Below are 15,421 nucleotides of genomic sequence, written 5' to 3' on the forward strand. Positions count from 1 at the left end.
TATGCACTCTGTGTCTCTTACTGCCCTCTATTGGCTGGAGAAAGATGTGCTGACTTGAGTGGAATTGTTGGTTCCTGGACCTCAAATCTGTTTCCAATAATACATGCGCAAGGCACTTAATACAGGTTACCCTCCAGAACAGTCTGGTCTTAAGAATCGACACTAAGATTAATTGGCACCTACCACAGAGTATGATGGTGTGTGAAAACCCCGAAAATATTTCTAGGGATGAATCCAAAACACCGGCAGATGCATTGTTTCCGACAAACTCCTCATCTTGCAAATACGGTGTAGAAGCTAAACTCCGCATGAATCGGAGTTCAAAGTTTGTGCTCATCCCACATCACCATGCTGCTTCTCTTTCATATAATTAACGCAGCTGTGAGGTCCATCTACCACCTGGTTTCTTCTGTCTAGAACTCTTTCACATTTCTAGATTAAAGAAACAGCTTTGGTAACTACACATCTTTCATAGTGGGATGCCACTAAATATTTTTTAACACTAGTAGAACTACAAATAGGAGATTATAAAGAGGTAACAATCAGGAAAATAAAGGGAGGAATAGTTAAAAGTGGTTATCTGGTGGAGTGGGGCTGGAAATGGGGAAGAAGGGGGACAAGAGTCTTTTACTTTGATTTCAGACTCTCTTGTACTGTTCAATTTTTGTACATGTGTATGTATCAGTTTTATAATTATCTTTCTAAACTTTAATTCTTTCATAATTAGTGTAGTTTGGAGACACCAGAAGAACGATTTCTGTGCCTGGGAAATGGTATGGTGTTGTGGTAGGTGTATTAGTTAGGGTAAGCTAACTGCTATAATAAATTAATCCCCAAATGTATAATGACTTAAACACCATATAAATTTATTCTCTCTCTCAGAACAAGACAGTTCCAGGTGGTTGATTTGGGGCTGGAGGAGGAGGAGGGAGAGATGGTGTGCTGCATACAGTCGTTCATGGACCCAGAAGGCAGAGGCTCTGCTATCTTGAACATATCATTTCAAAGGTCACCTGAGAATCAACATCAGGAGAACAGAAGGGGAAAAAAACATGGAAAAGTATGAATGGGAGGATACTTTGGGGCCAGGTAGTGGTACACATTACTTCTGCTCACATTCCATTGTTGGAACTCAGTCAGTTGGCCACACCTAACTGCAAGGGAGGCTGGGAAATATGGACAGCAGAATGCCCAGGAAGAAGAGAATGTGGATTTTTGGTTAGCAACAGCAGTTCTGTCACAGAAGATAATCATACTTACTTCAAGAGTTCTTGCTTCTGGGGGACCCATAGTCATGTCTAAAGATACTTGAATGAAAGGTTTCCCCCAAAAAGAAGATGTAGAAGATGGTTTGGGCACATCTCCTTAGCCCACCTCTGATGTCCGCTGAAATTGAGCAAACCCCATGCTCACTGCCAGTGTCCCACATTGACTGCCCTATAACTCTTAGCTCTTCTGCCTCTGGGGTTTTTCTGAAGCTACAAGAGTTCCTTTTTCACTTGTGCAGAATAGCCCAAAAGTACAGGGGAATTAACATCCTGGGGACAAACCTCAATCAATTGTGGGCAGAGTAGGTGGGCTCTAAGAAACATAGTACATGGATTTTCAGAAAGTTTCCACTACAGTTGAGCCCCCATCACTCAGTGGTAACCAAGCCAGTAATAAGCCATTTACTGACTTTTTCATCCTGTCCTGCAACACCCTCTCCTTGCTCCTCATTCCTGCTTCCTTAAGTCACTTGACAAATAAACTAACTGAACTCAAGTCCTGGTCCAAGGCTCTGCTTTAGGGAAGAATGACCCAAATTAAGACCAAAGAGGTAAATCCTTCTCCTGGCTTCTCAAGAAAGGGAACTCTAGGAATTTAAGAACCTACTCTGAGGAAGGACTGGGGAAGGATTTGTTCTCTATTTTAGAGTCCTAGGCTAGAATCTGCTAGAAGGTGTTGCTGGTGCAGCTTCGAAGTGTCCATAACAGATTCCTGGCTTCCAAACACTTAGTAACATTCTCTCAAAGTGGGAATTGCACACTTGACAGAGTAAGGCTCCCTCTGGGACTGCAAGAGCCATAGTCTAGGTGATTTGTTTGCAAGAAACAAAACCTCTCAAGGTGGCTCAAGGAAAGAATTTCATTATGAGAATTCGAGGGACTTCCAAGGAACTCAATGCAGAAAGTACAGTCAGGTCTATGATAACCAGAAATCGCTGAGCAGCCTTTCTCCTTCTCTATCTTTCTGGGGACAGTGTGTTCTCTCAACTCTGCTGTATGTCCACTTCAGTCTCTGGAGTCTGGCTTCTAGGTAAGGCTTTTAGTTTCTGCTCTTCCATAGCATCATTTTTTTTTTTTTAAGATTTATTTATTTGAGAGAGAGAGAGGGGCACATGCATAAACAGTGTGCCTGACTTGGGGAGGGCAGAGAGAGAAGGAGAGAGAGAGAGAAGTAGACTCCCCGCTGAGCAGAGTCTGACACAGGGCTCAGTCCCCCAACCCTGAGATCACGACCTGAGCCGAAACCAAGAGTCAGATGCTCAGCCAACTGAGCCACCCAGGCGCCCCCCATAGGGTCTTAATTCATGTGGCTTTGCATCAAAAATGCATCAGCCATAGCTTAAATGCTGTCTAACCATACTTAAATGCCTTTCCCTGCAGCTGGGGCTTGGTGTGTGGGAGTGTTGAAGAGATGGAAGTCAAACTAGAAAAAGAAGTTGGTCGTGGCAGGGAAATTAAGATGGATATAGTTTTGAGGTGGAAACTATGGGACAGAATGACCTCAGAAGAAGGGATAAATCTTCTGCATTTAAGGCCAAAGCAAGTTAGAAAGGGAGCCAGAGAAGGTCTAAGTGTGTCTAAGGTAGAAGGCAAAATTAAGGCAGAGCTGGATAGTGAAAGGAACCGAAGCAAGTTACAGCACAAGTGTTAGGAGAGCTGTGGGGCCATGCCAGGAAATGTATATATCTATAGCTGCAAGTGATAGAATGCCCAAGTGTGGCTAAAACAATAAGAATAATTATGTCACGTTAGAAACCTGGGGATGGGTTGTTCTAGAATTGAATAATAAAGAGTTTGATGGTGTCGGGACTCTGAGTTGGCTTCTCTGTCATTCTCTGGGTATTACTCTAAGACTGCCTTAATACCAAAATATCACATGCTCCTATGTGCAAGGCAGAGTTTTTCTTTGAAAGACTCCCTCTTATCAAGGAATAACACCTTTCCCAGATGTCTACAGCATGTCTCCTCAGGTACCATTGCTTAGAATGGGGTCACATACTTAGTCTCTAATCAATTACTTGCAAAGGACAATTTCACAACAGCAGGGACTTGACCTGTTTTATTCACTGTTGTATCTCAGAACTGAGAGTATATTTGGTATATAGTAAGGGTTCAATAAATATTTGCTGAATGAACGGATTACCATGACTGACTTGGATCAATCTGCAATTCATCTCCTGGGGCTGGGGCCATAGCACATCTTCCCTGAGCATATTCTGACCCATAACTATACTTCATTTGGTTTTGACCCTTGTTTCACACCATCCACAAGATGGATTGTCCAACTAAATAAAAAGGTAAAGCAAAAAAAGTTACAGAAGAAAACATAGAAAAATATGTTAATGACTACAGTGATCTTTTGATGTATCAACTTGACTAAGTCATAGTTCCCACTCATTCAATCAGACACTAATTTAGATATTGGCATTTTATAGATGTAATTAAAGTTCAAAATCAGTTGACTTTAAGTAAGGGAAATATCCTAGATAATGTAGATGAGTCTGATTCAATCAGTGGATGGTTTTAACAGGACTCAAAAAGCATGATTATAAAAGAAAAGAACATGATAAATTGCACTTCATTAAAAATGCCATTAAAAGAATAAAAAGCAAATCACACACTGGGAGAAGTTATTCCCAACACATATTTCTGACAAAAGACTTACGTTCAGAATATGTAAATAACTCCTACAACTCAAAAGAAAAAAGGGGTGCCTGAGTGGCTCATTCAGTTAAGCACCCAACTCTTGATTTTGGTTCAGGTCATGATCTCAGGGATGGAGCCCTGCATTAGGGTCTGCACAGGACATGGAGCCTGCTTAAGAGTCTCTCTCTCCTTCTACCCCTTCCCCCACAAAAAAGAAAGGGAAAAAAATAGAACAACCCAACCAAAAGTGGACATACAACTCCAACAGGCATTTCACAAAATAAGACCACCAAACATCCAATAGGCATATGAAAAAGTGCTCAGCAATACTACTCATTAGGAAAGTGTAAATTTAAAGCCATAATGAAATACTACCAGACAGCAACCAGAATAACTGGGTTAAGAGGACTTACAGTGCCAAATGATGGCAAATATTTGGAAGAACGGAGATTCTTTACATTGCTGATGGGAGTGAAAAATGTTGTAACTACTTCATAAGCCAACTTGACAGTTTCTGCTAAAGCTAAACACTGCCAACCCTATGATAGCAACTCCAGTTCTAGGAATTTACTCAAGAGAAAGGAGTACTGATGTCCACAAAGAATGTGCATAAGAATGTCCATCACAGCTTTATCTGTATTAGCCAAGGTGGAAACAACTCAATGTCAATCAACAGAAGAATAGATAAGTAAGTTGTGGTTTATGCATGAAGTGAAATACTACATAGTGATTAAAAGAAGAGAACAGGGCACCTGGGTGTCTCAGTGGGTTTAGCCTCTGCCTTCAGCTCAGGTCATGATCTCAGGGTCCTAAGATCGAGTCCCACATTGGGCTCTCTGCTTGGCAGGAAGCCTGCTTCCTCCTCTCTCTCTCTGCCTGCCTCTCTGCCTACTTGTGATCTCTGTCAAATATATAAATAAAATCTTAAAAAAAAGAGAGAGAGAAGAGAACGGACTACTGGTACATGCAACAACATGAAGTATCTTACAAATATTAAACTGAGTGAAAGAAGCCAAATTTAAGAGAATACATACTTGTATGTTTCTACTTCAAGTTTAAGAACAGTCAAAAACTAGTAAATAATGATAGAACTGAGAATACTAATCACCTCCCCCATTGTTTTACAGTACAAATGTAGAAGAAATAAGAAGGCATCTTTTGAGGTCCTGGGAATTTTCTACATCTTGATCTGTGTGATGACACAAGTGCATGTGTGTACAACAATTCATTGAGCTATGCGCTTAGGATTGGTGTTTTTGAGTATATGTATTGTCCTCCACAAAAGTTAAGAAAGAAAGAAAGAAAGAAAGGAAGGAAGGAAAGAAGGAAGGAAGAAAAGAAAAGAAAAGAAAAGAAAAGAAAAGAAAAGAAAAGAAAAGAAAAGAAAAGAAAAGAAAAGAAAAACCCACTGGGAGTTCTATTCCCAAGGAATATTTGGGTAAGCAATGGCTATACCCACTTTAGGCAGTCTGAGAACAGAGGTTCCTACTCTTCTTACAATATCTCAAGTGCATTCCCTACTTAGCCTCCAAAGAAAGAGGGTTTCAGGAGCACTCTCCTAGGACATCTATCTAGAAAGCTGGTGTAGTTAGAGTTCTGGGAGCTCAGAATTCTAGTTACTATTCCTCCAATTGTTACTTGGCTTGGTGCAGTGGTGTATAAAAGGAAAGCAAAAGGATCAGATGGGATTTCTTCAAATTTAAACCAGTGCCTAAAATTCAATTTCATGAACATTGTAGGAGGCCTGGGTTTTTACTGTCAGAACCAGTAAAGAAGATAGATCTGGAGACATCATTATTTATGGTCAGCACAAATATACACAAATCTCAGTTGGTAACTGGGGGTCTTCCTTTCTTCCTGTTAGTTTCATGCTAAGACTACATTGAAATTTATAGTTTCTAAGGTTGGTACCCAGGAACATCTCCTCATGTATTCCATTTGGCTAGAAGGCTTAATTTAAATAAAGCAGCAGGTAAAGACTTTCTGCTATCAAAATTATGCAAAGCTTGTTCTAAATTACTTCCTTCAAAATATAGAGCCATCTGTTTGTTAAACATTCCACTTAAACTTTATGCCTATTTCTTCCTTAAAATATGTCAGACTGAGGATTTCTGGATTGATACTTTATACAAGATTCAATAGCATTGCAAGCACAACTACTCTACTATTACTTAATGGAAAAAATTATTGAAAATAATAGGTGAAAGGGATTAAAAGTACACTCCTTGTGATGAGCACAGAGTAATGTATAGACTTGTTGAATCATTATATTATAAATCTGAAACTAATATGACACTGTATGTTAATTATACTTGAACAAAAATATATGTAATGGGTTATTAGTGACCTCCCATTCTTGAAATTAAAAAGTATGACTTTAAAACTTAAATAAATGAATTACAGAGTTGATTTTTCCTGTTTGCCCTTCCTCTTTTCTGACTTTAGTCCTTTACTCTAGGCAAAGCTTCCTGAACACAGTATTAATTCCTAGTTATTGATTTTTTTTAAAGATTTTATTTATTTGTTTATTTAATTATTTATCAGAGAGAGAGAGTGCACAAGCAGGCAGAGGCAGAGAGAGAAACAGGCTCCCTCCTGAGCAAAGAGCTCAATGTGGGACTCCATCCCGGGACCCGAGAACTATGACCTGAGCCGAAGGCAGAGGCTTAACCGACTGAACTACCCAGGCCTCCCCTAGTTATTGACTCTTAACAAAAGCTGCATTTTAACATCTCAGCAAGAGTCAGTATCTGTCTTCAGATAGATCTATCTCCTGGAAAACCAGATAACTATACTGAAGGGCCTAAAGCAGGATGACATTTTTCCTCCTTCCCATACTTTCCTTTTAACTGTTCTTTGTATGATAGAAAACCATTCAGTGATCTGGCTGCATTCCCTTCCTGCTGGAGACATGAATTAGGAATGGCTTTCATGTTCAAAAATGAGCTTGCCACAGGAGCATTATGTAGCTTTTTCTCTGTCTGTGGTGAGTGACTGGAAAAAGCTTCCTTGAAAATCTTCCATGCTAAGTCACTTTGCCTACATTCTATGATTTTTAAAAAAACACCTTGAAAGACTTTGATTTATTCACTTACTGAAGGCTCAGAATGGGATCCTTAAGAAAAATTCTGTCTTGGTTATAGGTACTCCCTTAGTGGACCTTTGAAATGAGGAGGGTGCAGCAGATCGTATTTGACAAAAATGGCTACAACAATACTTCTGGTCCCACATGCTCTTCCAAACCCTGCCACTTCCCCATCAAGGTCTCTTGGAGTCTATTTCCCCTGCTCTTGAAACTGGGCAGATTTTCATGCATGCCTCAATGAATAGAATGCTGTAGAAATGACAGTGCATGACTGACTTCCAACACTAGGTCAAAAAAAGATAACATGCCTTCCATCTGGTTCTCTCTCTCTCCATCTTTCTCTTTCTCTCCCTCTTCCTGAATCCCTGGGTAAGAAGTCCGGCTATCCTGAACTCATGCTCTGGAGAAAACATGTGCAGAGTTGAGCATAAAGACTTGCCCACGGAGCCTCACTATTCTAGCCCCCGCTCATCAAGTCTTCTTAACCTGGTACCAGATGGGTGAGTGAACGGGCCTTCAGATGATTCCAGCCCCAGTCACTGTCTGTAACTATATGAGGAAAGCTGATCAAGAACTGCCTAGTTGAGCCTACTCAGCCCCTATAACCATTAAAGATAATAGTAATCGCCATTGCTGTCTTAAGCCACTAAGTTGAAAGATAGTTTGCTAGGCAGCAATAGATAACTGGAACAGAGTGTAGCTGATCGACCATCCTGAAGGTTTTGGTTAGATACCTCCATTTTCATAAAAGCTTGTAAAAAAATCTCATCTAATGATGACAGTATATATTGCTACTTTAAATGAATGACATAGAACAAGGAACTTTCAGGCCTTGAGAGAAGACACAAAGTCCAATGATCTGCTCCCAACCCTTGTGAAAGGTCTGGTTCAGAGAGGGGATCTCAGTGGGGAAGTGTCTGAAGGACTTGAATCCTCTGGGTTTCCTAGATGTGTTATACTTTTGATTTAGCTAAAATTTTAGAAAATTTCAGTCTGACACCATATTTCCTTGATCTCCTATAAAATTACTTCTGTGAGTTGCACTATAGGACAAACCTCAGGTCTTCGTGCTATAAGACACAATTTTTAAAAAGCCCTATAGGATTTGCTGTAAGAATGTCATTGAGGACACAGTTTACTACATTACTCACTGTCCCAGATATAAACCTTCACACCAGAAACTTATTTTAGAGCTAAGTTCTAAGAAAAGCTTGAAAAACTAGAATGTTTTGCCTTTGTTGTCAAGAGAATCATTTTTGGTCTTCATTTTTTTTGCAGAAAACTCAGCTCTGACCCTGTGGCTCGGATAATTACACGGAGCCCTATTGCTTGCATACTCGTTCTACTCCACTGACTTGTCTTTTCCTAATGCATGTTTGTAATGACCTGGCTTTATTTATTATTTATATTTTCTACTTGAACATATGTATTCTTATAAGCTTTTGCAAATCCCTTGTGGAACAAGACATAACAGAAATAAAGTGAGAAGTAAATGAATATATAAGTAAATTACCCTTCTGGGACATCACCAAATTATAAACCTTCCACTGGCTTAATGATTCATCCATTTACTTCACAAATATGGATTGAGCATCGGCTAGGAGCCAGGCATTGTATTAGGGAGGGTCAGAGCTGAAAAGATCTTTAATTTTTTAGAAGATTTATTTATTTATTTAAGAGAGAGAGAGAGAGAGAATGGCAGGGAGAGGGAAAATCAGAGGGAGAGGGTAAGAGTCCCAAGCCGACTCTGTGCTGAGCATGGAGCCCAACTTGGGCTCAATCCTAAGACCCTGAGATCATGACCTGAGCCAAAACCAAGAGTCGGTCACTTAACCAAACCCTGCCACCCAGGGGCCCCTGAAAAGACTTTTTAAAAAACCACAGTCCTTGCCCTCGGGAAATATAATGCTTAAGGGGTTCAGAAATTTGGGGCCCAGTAGCAGCAGTCAGCAATTTCAAATACTGACCTCTTTGAGGTTCTGTTGGTCATCATAAAGCCAGAGCTCTTAAGCTTTTTGGTAAATAAGTCCAGGGGCTGGGGGGAGGAAGGGAGGGCTTTGGGAAGGTGGATAATCAATGAATACTCACCTTTAGATTCCTGGCCAGGAACTTGAAGACACCACTATCTCAAAAACTTCCTGTTTTGGAGAAATGGTTGGCAACATTTGCCCCTCAGATCCCAATCGCCACTTGTACACTAACCGATTGAATTCTCCCCTGTGAGACCAACACTTGTAACTCTAGTTTGTGACTTGGCTTCTGGTTTCCCTTCTTTACTGAGTTTCTGATGCCTACTCAGGTCATCTATCTTTCTATCATCTGGGTAAACTTTTACACCTGTCTCCCAGGACACACCAAGGTCCTCCAGCTCTGCAAGTTCTTGGCTTCTCCGGCCAAGGATGGCAATAAATCTGATCTGCCTTGTCAACCTTGAGCCTTCACTTTTTGACTCATTATTTCTGACAGCGCTACCTGAATGCCTTCATTTTGGTCTTTGCCCTTTCTTGCCAGCAGGGGGCTCTGTACTCTCGTGTCCAGGAGTCTTCTTACCAGTCTGGGTACTTTGTGGTCTTTTCCTAAAAGAGCAGCCCCTTCTTATCCCAACAGTGGGTAATGCGGTTACTAATCCTATTACCCTAGAATCTAGATTCCAAAGAAGATGCTTGATTTGCTAATGCAAATACTTATAAGTATTTTATAATTAAATAATGAATCTCTTCTGGCCTTAGGAAACTCCCAGTTCTGGGTATTTAACAATGAAAATAAGCCTGTTTTTCTACAGCCCTTCTCTATGGAGTTTGAACAAACTGTAGTACTCTGAGATAAATTTAAATAGGTTAAAATATGCTTTTAAAAAAATATTCATATGCTGCCTTCCTTTTATCTAATAAGAGATATGTGACCTCAACTAATTTCCTAGGCAAATTGCTTGTCAAAAAGGGTGAGTGTGGGCACCTGTATTGCTCAGTTGGTTAAGTGTCTGCTTTCGGCTCAGGTCACGATCCTGGGATCCTGGGATCGGGCCCTGCATTGGGTTCCCTGCTCAGTGGAGAGTCTGCTACCACTACTTGTATTCTCTCTCTCCCTCTCTCATTCACTCTCTGTCCAATTAATTAGTTAATTAATTGAAAAAACATGTGAGTGCTCTTCCTGACAGAGTCTTCATGGCTGCCATTTTTTTCTCAGTGGAATGGAAAATGGAAATAATATTCTCCCTTCCACATAGAAAAAAATCATTTAGGGGTGACTTTAGTTATTGTCCACATCATCAGCCACTGAGCACTCTTTGTTTAATGATTACTTAAAGAGTCAGCTGCAGAATGAAACCACATTTAGGTGATGATGGCCCTATGACTTCAACACAAAACCTGAAGGCTGAAGCCATCCCTCATCAGTATGGTACACTTCATCCTGCTTAGGCCTCTGTTAACACCATCTACCCTCCCTCCCTCTAAAGTTTTGTCCAAGAAATATCTGCCTGTAAGAATCATTCACCCCAGTTTGGCTGCTGTTTTGAAGGATGAGGTTCGAAAAAGGCATTATTTTACATCCTCCTGTCCACCTGGTTGTGCGTAGTAAGTCTTAGAGCAAGACCTTCATGTTGTGCTTCTGCAGAGAATAAGTAGATCTATCTCATAAACAAAGCGTATTTTATCTGCAACTCTCCGCATTTCTCTACCCAGAACACATTCTTTCACAGCAGCTGCTTCCACATTTGCTATTTACCCATACCTTTAAGCACTGCCATTACCACCACCTGCTCCCCCCATGGCCCTCCACCCCGTGGCCAACTGGCCAGTACTTATAGAAGCCATTGACAGAAGCTTGCAGGAAATCTACCTATCTGTCAAAAAGCAACATTTTACTGCAGTGAACACAAAAGAAATGTATTAAGGGGAGAACAGCATCTAGCTATTTTTCTTATGCAAATATATCATCTGCTCAGCTAAAAATGAGATGACCAGCACTGGGGTTCCTCCAGGTCTGGAAAAACATTGACCACATAGCCTACTCTTATCAGTCAGAATGTCTTCTATTGCAAGGGATGGAAAATTATTTAAATGATTTAAATAACAAAGGCAAATTAGCTCATAACTCATGTAACTCAGAGGTCCAGAGTGAGGCTGGCTTGAAGAGGCTCAAAGCTGCAGTGCAACTCATGTCACTAAGGACTGGGTTTCTCCCTTGTCTCCACACAGTGTTCCCCTCATTCTCAGTCTCTATAGCAGGGCCCTGGGGTAGTTCTAGAATCCTCTCATGATAATGAAATGACTGCAGCAGTTCTAGCACATTCCATCACACCGCACCATCCAGCCAGATGCAAATAGTTCCTGAAAGAATGAGAGGCTTTCCTAGAAGTCCCAGCAAACATTCCTTGGGTCTCATCAGCTGTGACTAAAATACATGACCAACCCTGAACAAATAATGTATCTAAAAAATGAGATAGGAGCTGAGGAAAGAAAACAAGATGAAGACTGGATTTGGGGGGTAATGGAAACAATGTCTATAAAAACTTCCTACACATGTGCATTTACCCTGTCTTGCATAACTCCCCACACTACTTGATACCAGTGAGAGAAAACTTTGTTCATCTTAAATTGATGTAATTTTTCTGTTTTCAACTCAGGTGACCACTCTCCCCAAGTTAGCTCATCCACTGCCAAGGCCTTAAATATCTTCCACATGAGAGTTGACTATCAGAGCAGTACCTTCAAGCCAGGAAGTTTCTCCTGAAAGTTAGAGATATGTTCGACTCAACTGTCTATCTACATTTGTTTTGTTCAAAAACATTTCAAACTCTCATTTAAAAAAAAAAAAATCCTATCTCTCAGAGATACATACTGAAATAGTTAGAGAAGAAATGATACGACATTTGGGATTTGCTTCCAAGTCCTCCAGTGGAGACAGGAAGTAGCTCAGGTTGAGCTGAAATAAAATGAAATGGTAGCTGTTGAAGCCAAAGGTGAGTATGCATGAAATTATTATATTATTCTTTCTGCTTTTGTGTATGTTTGATGCTTTTCATAAGAAACTTCCTAAAGGTACTTCAAACTCAGCCTGTCTGTGAAAGTTGAGATATAGATTCAGCCACACAAATAGAGACCAAAAATAATACTGGCTCCACAGAAGAAAAGGTTCTATTTCTCCTCCATGTAAAAGTCTGATATATCACTCCACAGTGTCTGGGACCCAAGTTCCTCCCATCTTATTGCCCCACTATCCATCGTATGGAGTTCTTTTGGACTCCATGGACCCAAGTGGTTCAATGTCATCACATTTTGAGCAGCAAAAAGGAAGAGAGGAAGAGAATATGCCACTCCTTTAAGAGTTCACCCCAGATGGGGCACCTGCGTGGCTCAGTCAGTTAAGCTTCCGATTCTTGAATTTGACTCCGGTCATGATCTCAGGGTTGTGAGATGGAGCCCTACCTCAGGCCCAGTCAGGTTCCGTGCTCTGCAGGGAGTCTACTTCTCTCCCTCTCTCTCTGCCCCTCCCCAGGCGCGAGCATGCTCGCTCGCTCTCTCGCTCTCTCTCTCTCTCTGTCATAATTAAATAAATCTTAAAAAAAAAAAAAATTGTTCAGCCCAGAAGTCATGAACATTACTCCCACTCAGGTCCCATTGCCCAGGACTTAATCATATGAAAAACTGAGCTGAAATCAAGCTGGGAAATTTATTATCTTTCTGGAGAAACATGTGCCAGGCTAAAGACTTCTAATACCAAGAAAGAAGAGAGAAAGATATTGAGGGGAAACTAACAGTCTCTGGCACATTTTCCCCACTGAGTCTCCCGAACTTCCTCTCTAGGGAGACAAACCACCAAAGTTCCGTCCAGTTTCTGCATCCAGCTCTGGGTAATTCTCAGTCCTCTTTATCACGGTCCCGTCATGGTCCGGTCGGCTATAAACTAAACTATAAACTAAAAGACAAGAGGGCTGCCCTCCAATCTTCCTGTTATAAATTGTAGAGCAGGAATGGGGTAGCCAATATGCACATACACTTTAAATCTAGTTGAAAAAAGGAAGAATGGGAAGAAAACAGCAGCCTCTAGTTCATACCAATCATCAAATCCCATAGAGCAGTAACTGCAAAGAATTCCTACCCTACTAGTAGAGTTAAGTTCTGAGGTTATCCCTAGGAACATCTGGCAGTTGGTATTCTTGTTGCCTGGGGGTGGGCCGTAAGGGGGGGCGGTCAGTGGAGACCTCTCTCCCTCTCTCCCTTCCTCTCCATGACCCCAGTTTTTGCCCTACAGGAGGTTCTTCTTGTCCGATTGTCTCCAGTGCCACCCCTGAAATACAATTGGCAGAATGTGCCCTACTTAGGTCTCTTTAGTTTTCAAAAGGGATTTCTGCATACAGGAATGGGGGCTTTTGTGCAGTAATCAAACAGCCTGGGGGCACCTCAGTGGCTCAGTGGGTTAAAGCCTCTGCCTTCAGCTCAGGTCATGATCCCAGGATCCTGGGATCAAGCCCTGCATCGGGCTCTCTGCCTGCTTCCTCCTCTCTCTCTGCCTGCCTCTCTGCGGACTTGTGATCTCTGTCAAATAAATAAATAAAATCTTTAAAAAAATAAGACACAAACAGCCTGTGGTTTCCTCTAGACATTTAAGTCTACAGACTGATCTTTTATGGAAAAAACATGGAAATAGACTCTTTCCTAAAGCCAGGCAGGCCTATTTCAGACTTCTGACTTCCAGTACTCTAAGAAAATACATTGGGGTTGTTTTAAGTCACTAGGTTTGTGGTCATTGGTTAGAGCAGCCATTGGAACTAATACATGAGCCTTCTATTTATTAACATAGGGAAGCTGTGATCCTACTGAACCGAGGGGCGAGGAAGGTATGTTGGTGGTGCCTCAGCTCCAGACGACCTGAGCACACCTTCTCGGGCAATATGGAGGTACATGCAATAAAGCCTGCATTAAGAGCTTCCAACCAGGTATATAGACAGGCCCAGACTGCAGGCTCTTCATCAGATCTTTTTTCTCCCCTGTTCTGTCCCTGGCTTTTCAATTCCTGGCACAATTCTCTGACTTCTAATATCTGCCTCTGACCTTCACCCTCAGTCTGAAGATCCAGAATTCTCTTCTGCAGCTCACTCAGCTTGGCAATGCATATACCTCTGTGTTTGACATGCTCCCTTGATTCCTGTGACATTTACAATTTCAGGAAACAGACCTCTCCCCGCAGCCCGCTGGTGCTTATGACTTAGGGAAGCAGGGATTCGAGGAAGAACAATGTTGTGATTGGGGTATCATGTTATGAAAGACTTTGCATCAAATAAATCACAAATTTGACCCATTAAGTATAAAAAAATATATAAACAACTAGAAAAGCCTGTAGCACCTAGAAATTGTAATAAGCTGTTCAAGTATTATAAAAGAGAAATAAATGTCCTATCTGCATAGATTTCCTAAGAAGACCAACTACACTATGAAGAATATAATCAGAACATTCAATTCAACATTATTAAATCATACATTTGACTTACCCGGGGCAAATATGCTAATTATATACATTTTAATAACTAATTAGACATTCAATTAATGCCTTGCTGATGACATCCTTGTATTTATAATAATTTCGATGGAAAATCCAGGGGATCCGAATGTCATTAAAGATTATTCTAGAGAGGCGTGGAATGGGCAGCCGTGGCTTTTGGGCTGGGACGAACTGCACTCTCCGTGGAGACCAGGGAGCTGAGCCAGAGCTGTGGCCAGTACAGTGGGAGCAGCTGGACTGATCACAGCTGCCACTGGATTTGCAGGTCATTATATTTTCCAAGCCATGAAACATATGAAGCCTCAAGTAAAACAAGTTTTTAAAACAAAATCTGTCTTCAGTGGTGGCTATCATAAAGGTGGGTTTGAACCCAAAATGATGAAACAGAAGCAGCATTAATAGTAGGCATAAACCCTACTGCCAATAAAGGGGAAATAAGAGATGCTCATCAATGAATTATGCTTTTAAATCACCCACACAGGGTTGGATCTCCTTATTTTGCAGCCAAAATCAATGAAGCTCAAGATTTACTAGACAGCCAAGCTAAAATATGAAGTAATCATGTGGTGAATTTTAAGTTCTTGTTAGTTTATGTATACAAGTGCCAGCTTTTATAACAAAATGCCTCAAAGATACATGCTTTAAAAAAATTATTCTGAAATATGATTATTGTTATAGCAGCTATAAGCGAAACAACTTAATACCATGAATAATTTAAATATTCAACAAGAGAACAATAGCTAAGATGGTTATGCACAGCCATAAAATATCATTTGATCATTCAAATTTATCTTTAGAAAAATATCTAGTAATATGAGAAATAGCTAATTTTATAGTAAATGAATAAAGCAAGATGGGAAATGATATACGGTATCATTTCAACTTTGTAAAAATATGCATTGAGAAATAGGGTAAGGTC

At 40.7% G+C, this 15,421-nt stretch overlaps 1 pseudogene; it reads left to right on the top strand.

The window, feature by feature from the left end:
- The first annotated feature begins 194 nt into the window (after positions 1-194).
- On the top strand, positions 195-15,056 carry LOC131839816 (mitochondrial import inner membrane translocase subunit TIM14-like; annotated as a pseudogene).
- The last annotated feature ends 365 nt before the right edge of the window (positions 15,057-15,421 follow it).

The sequence above is a fragment of the Mustela lutreola genome, chromosome 8, assembly GCF_030435805.1.
Source record: "Mustela lutreola isolate mMusLut2 chromosome 8, mMusLut2.pri, whole genome shotgun sequence".
NCBI classification, from domain to species: Eukaryota; Metazoa; Chordata; class Mammalia; order Carnivora; family Mustelidae; genus Mustela; species Mustela lutreola.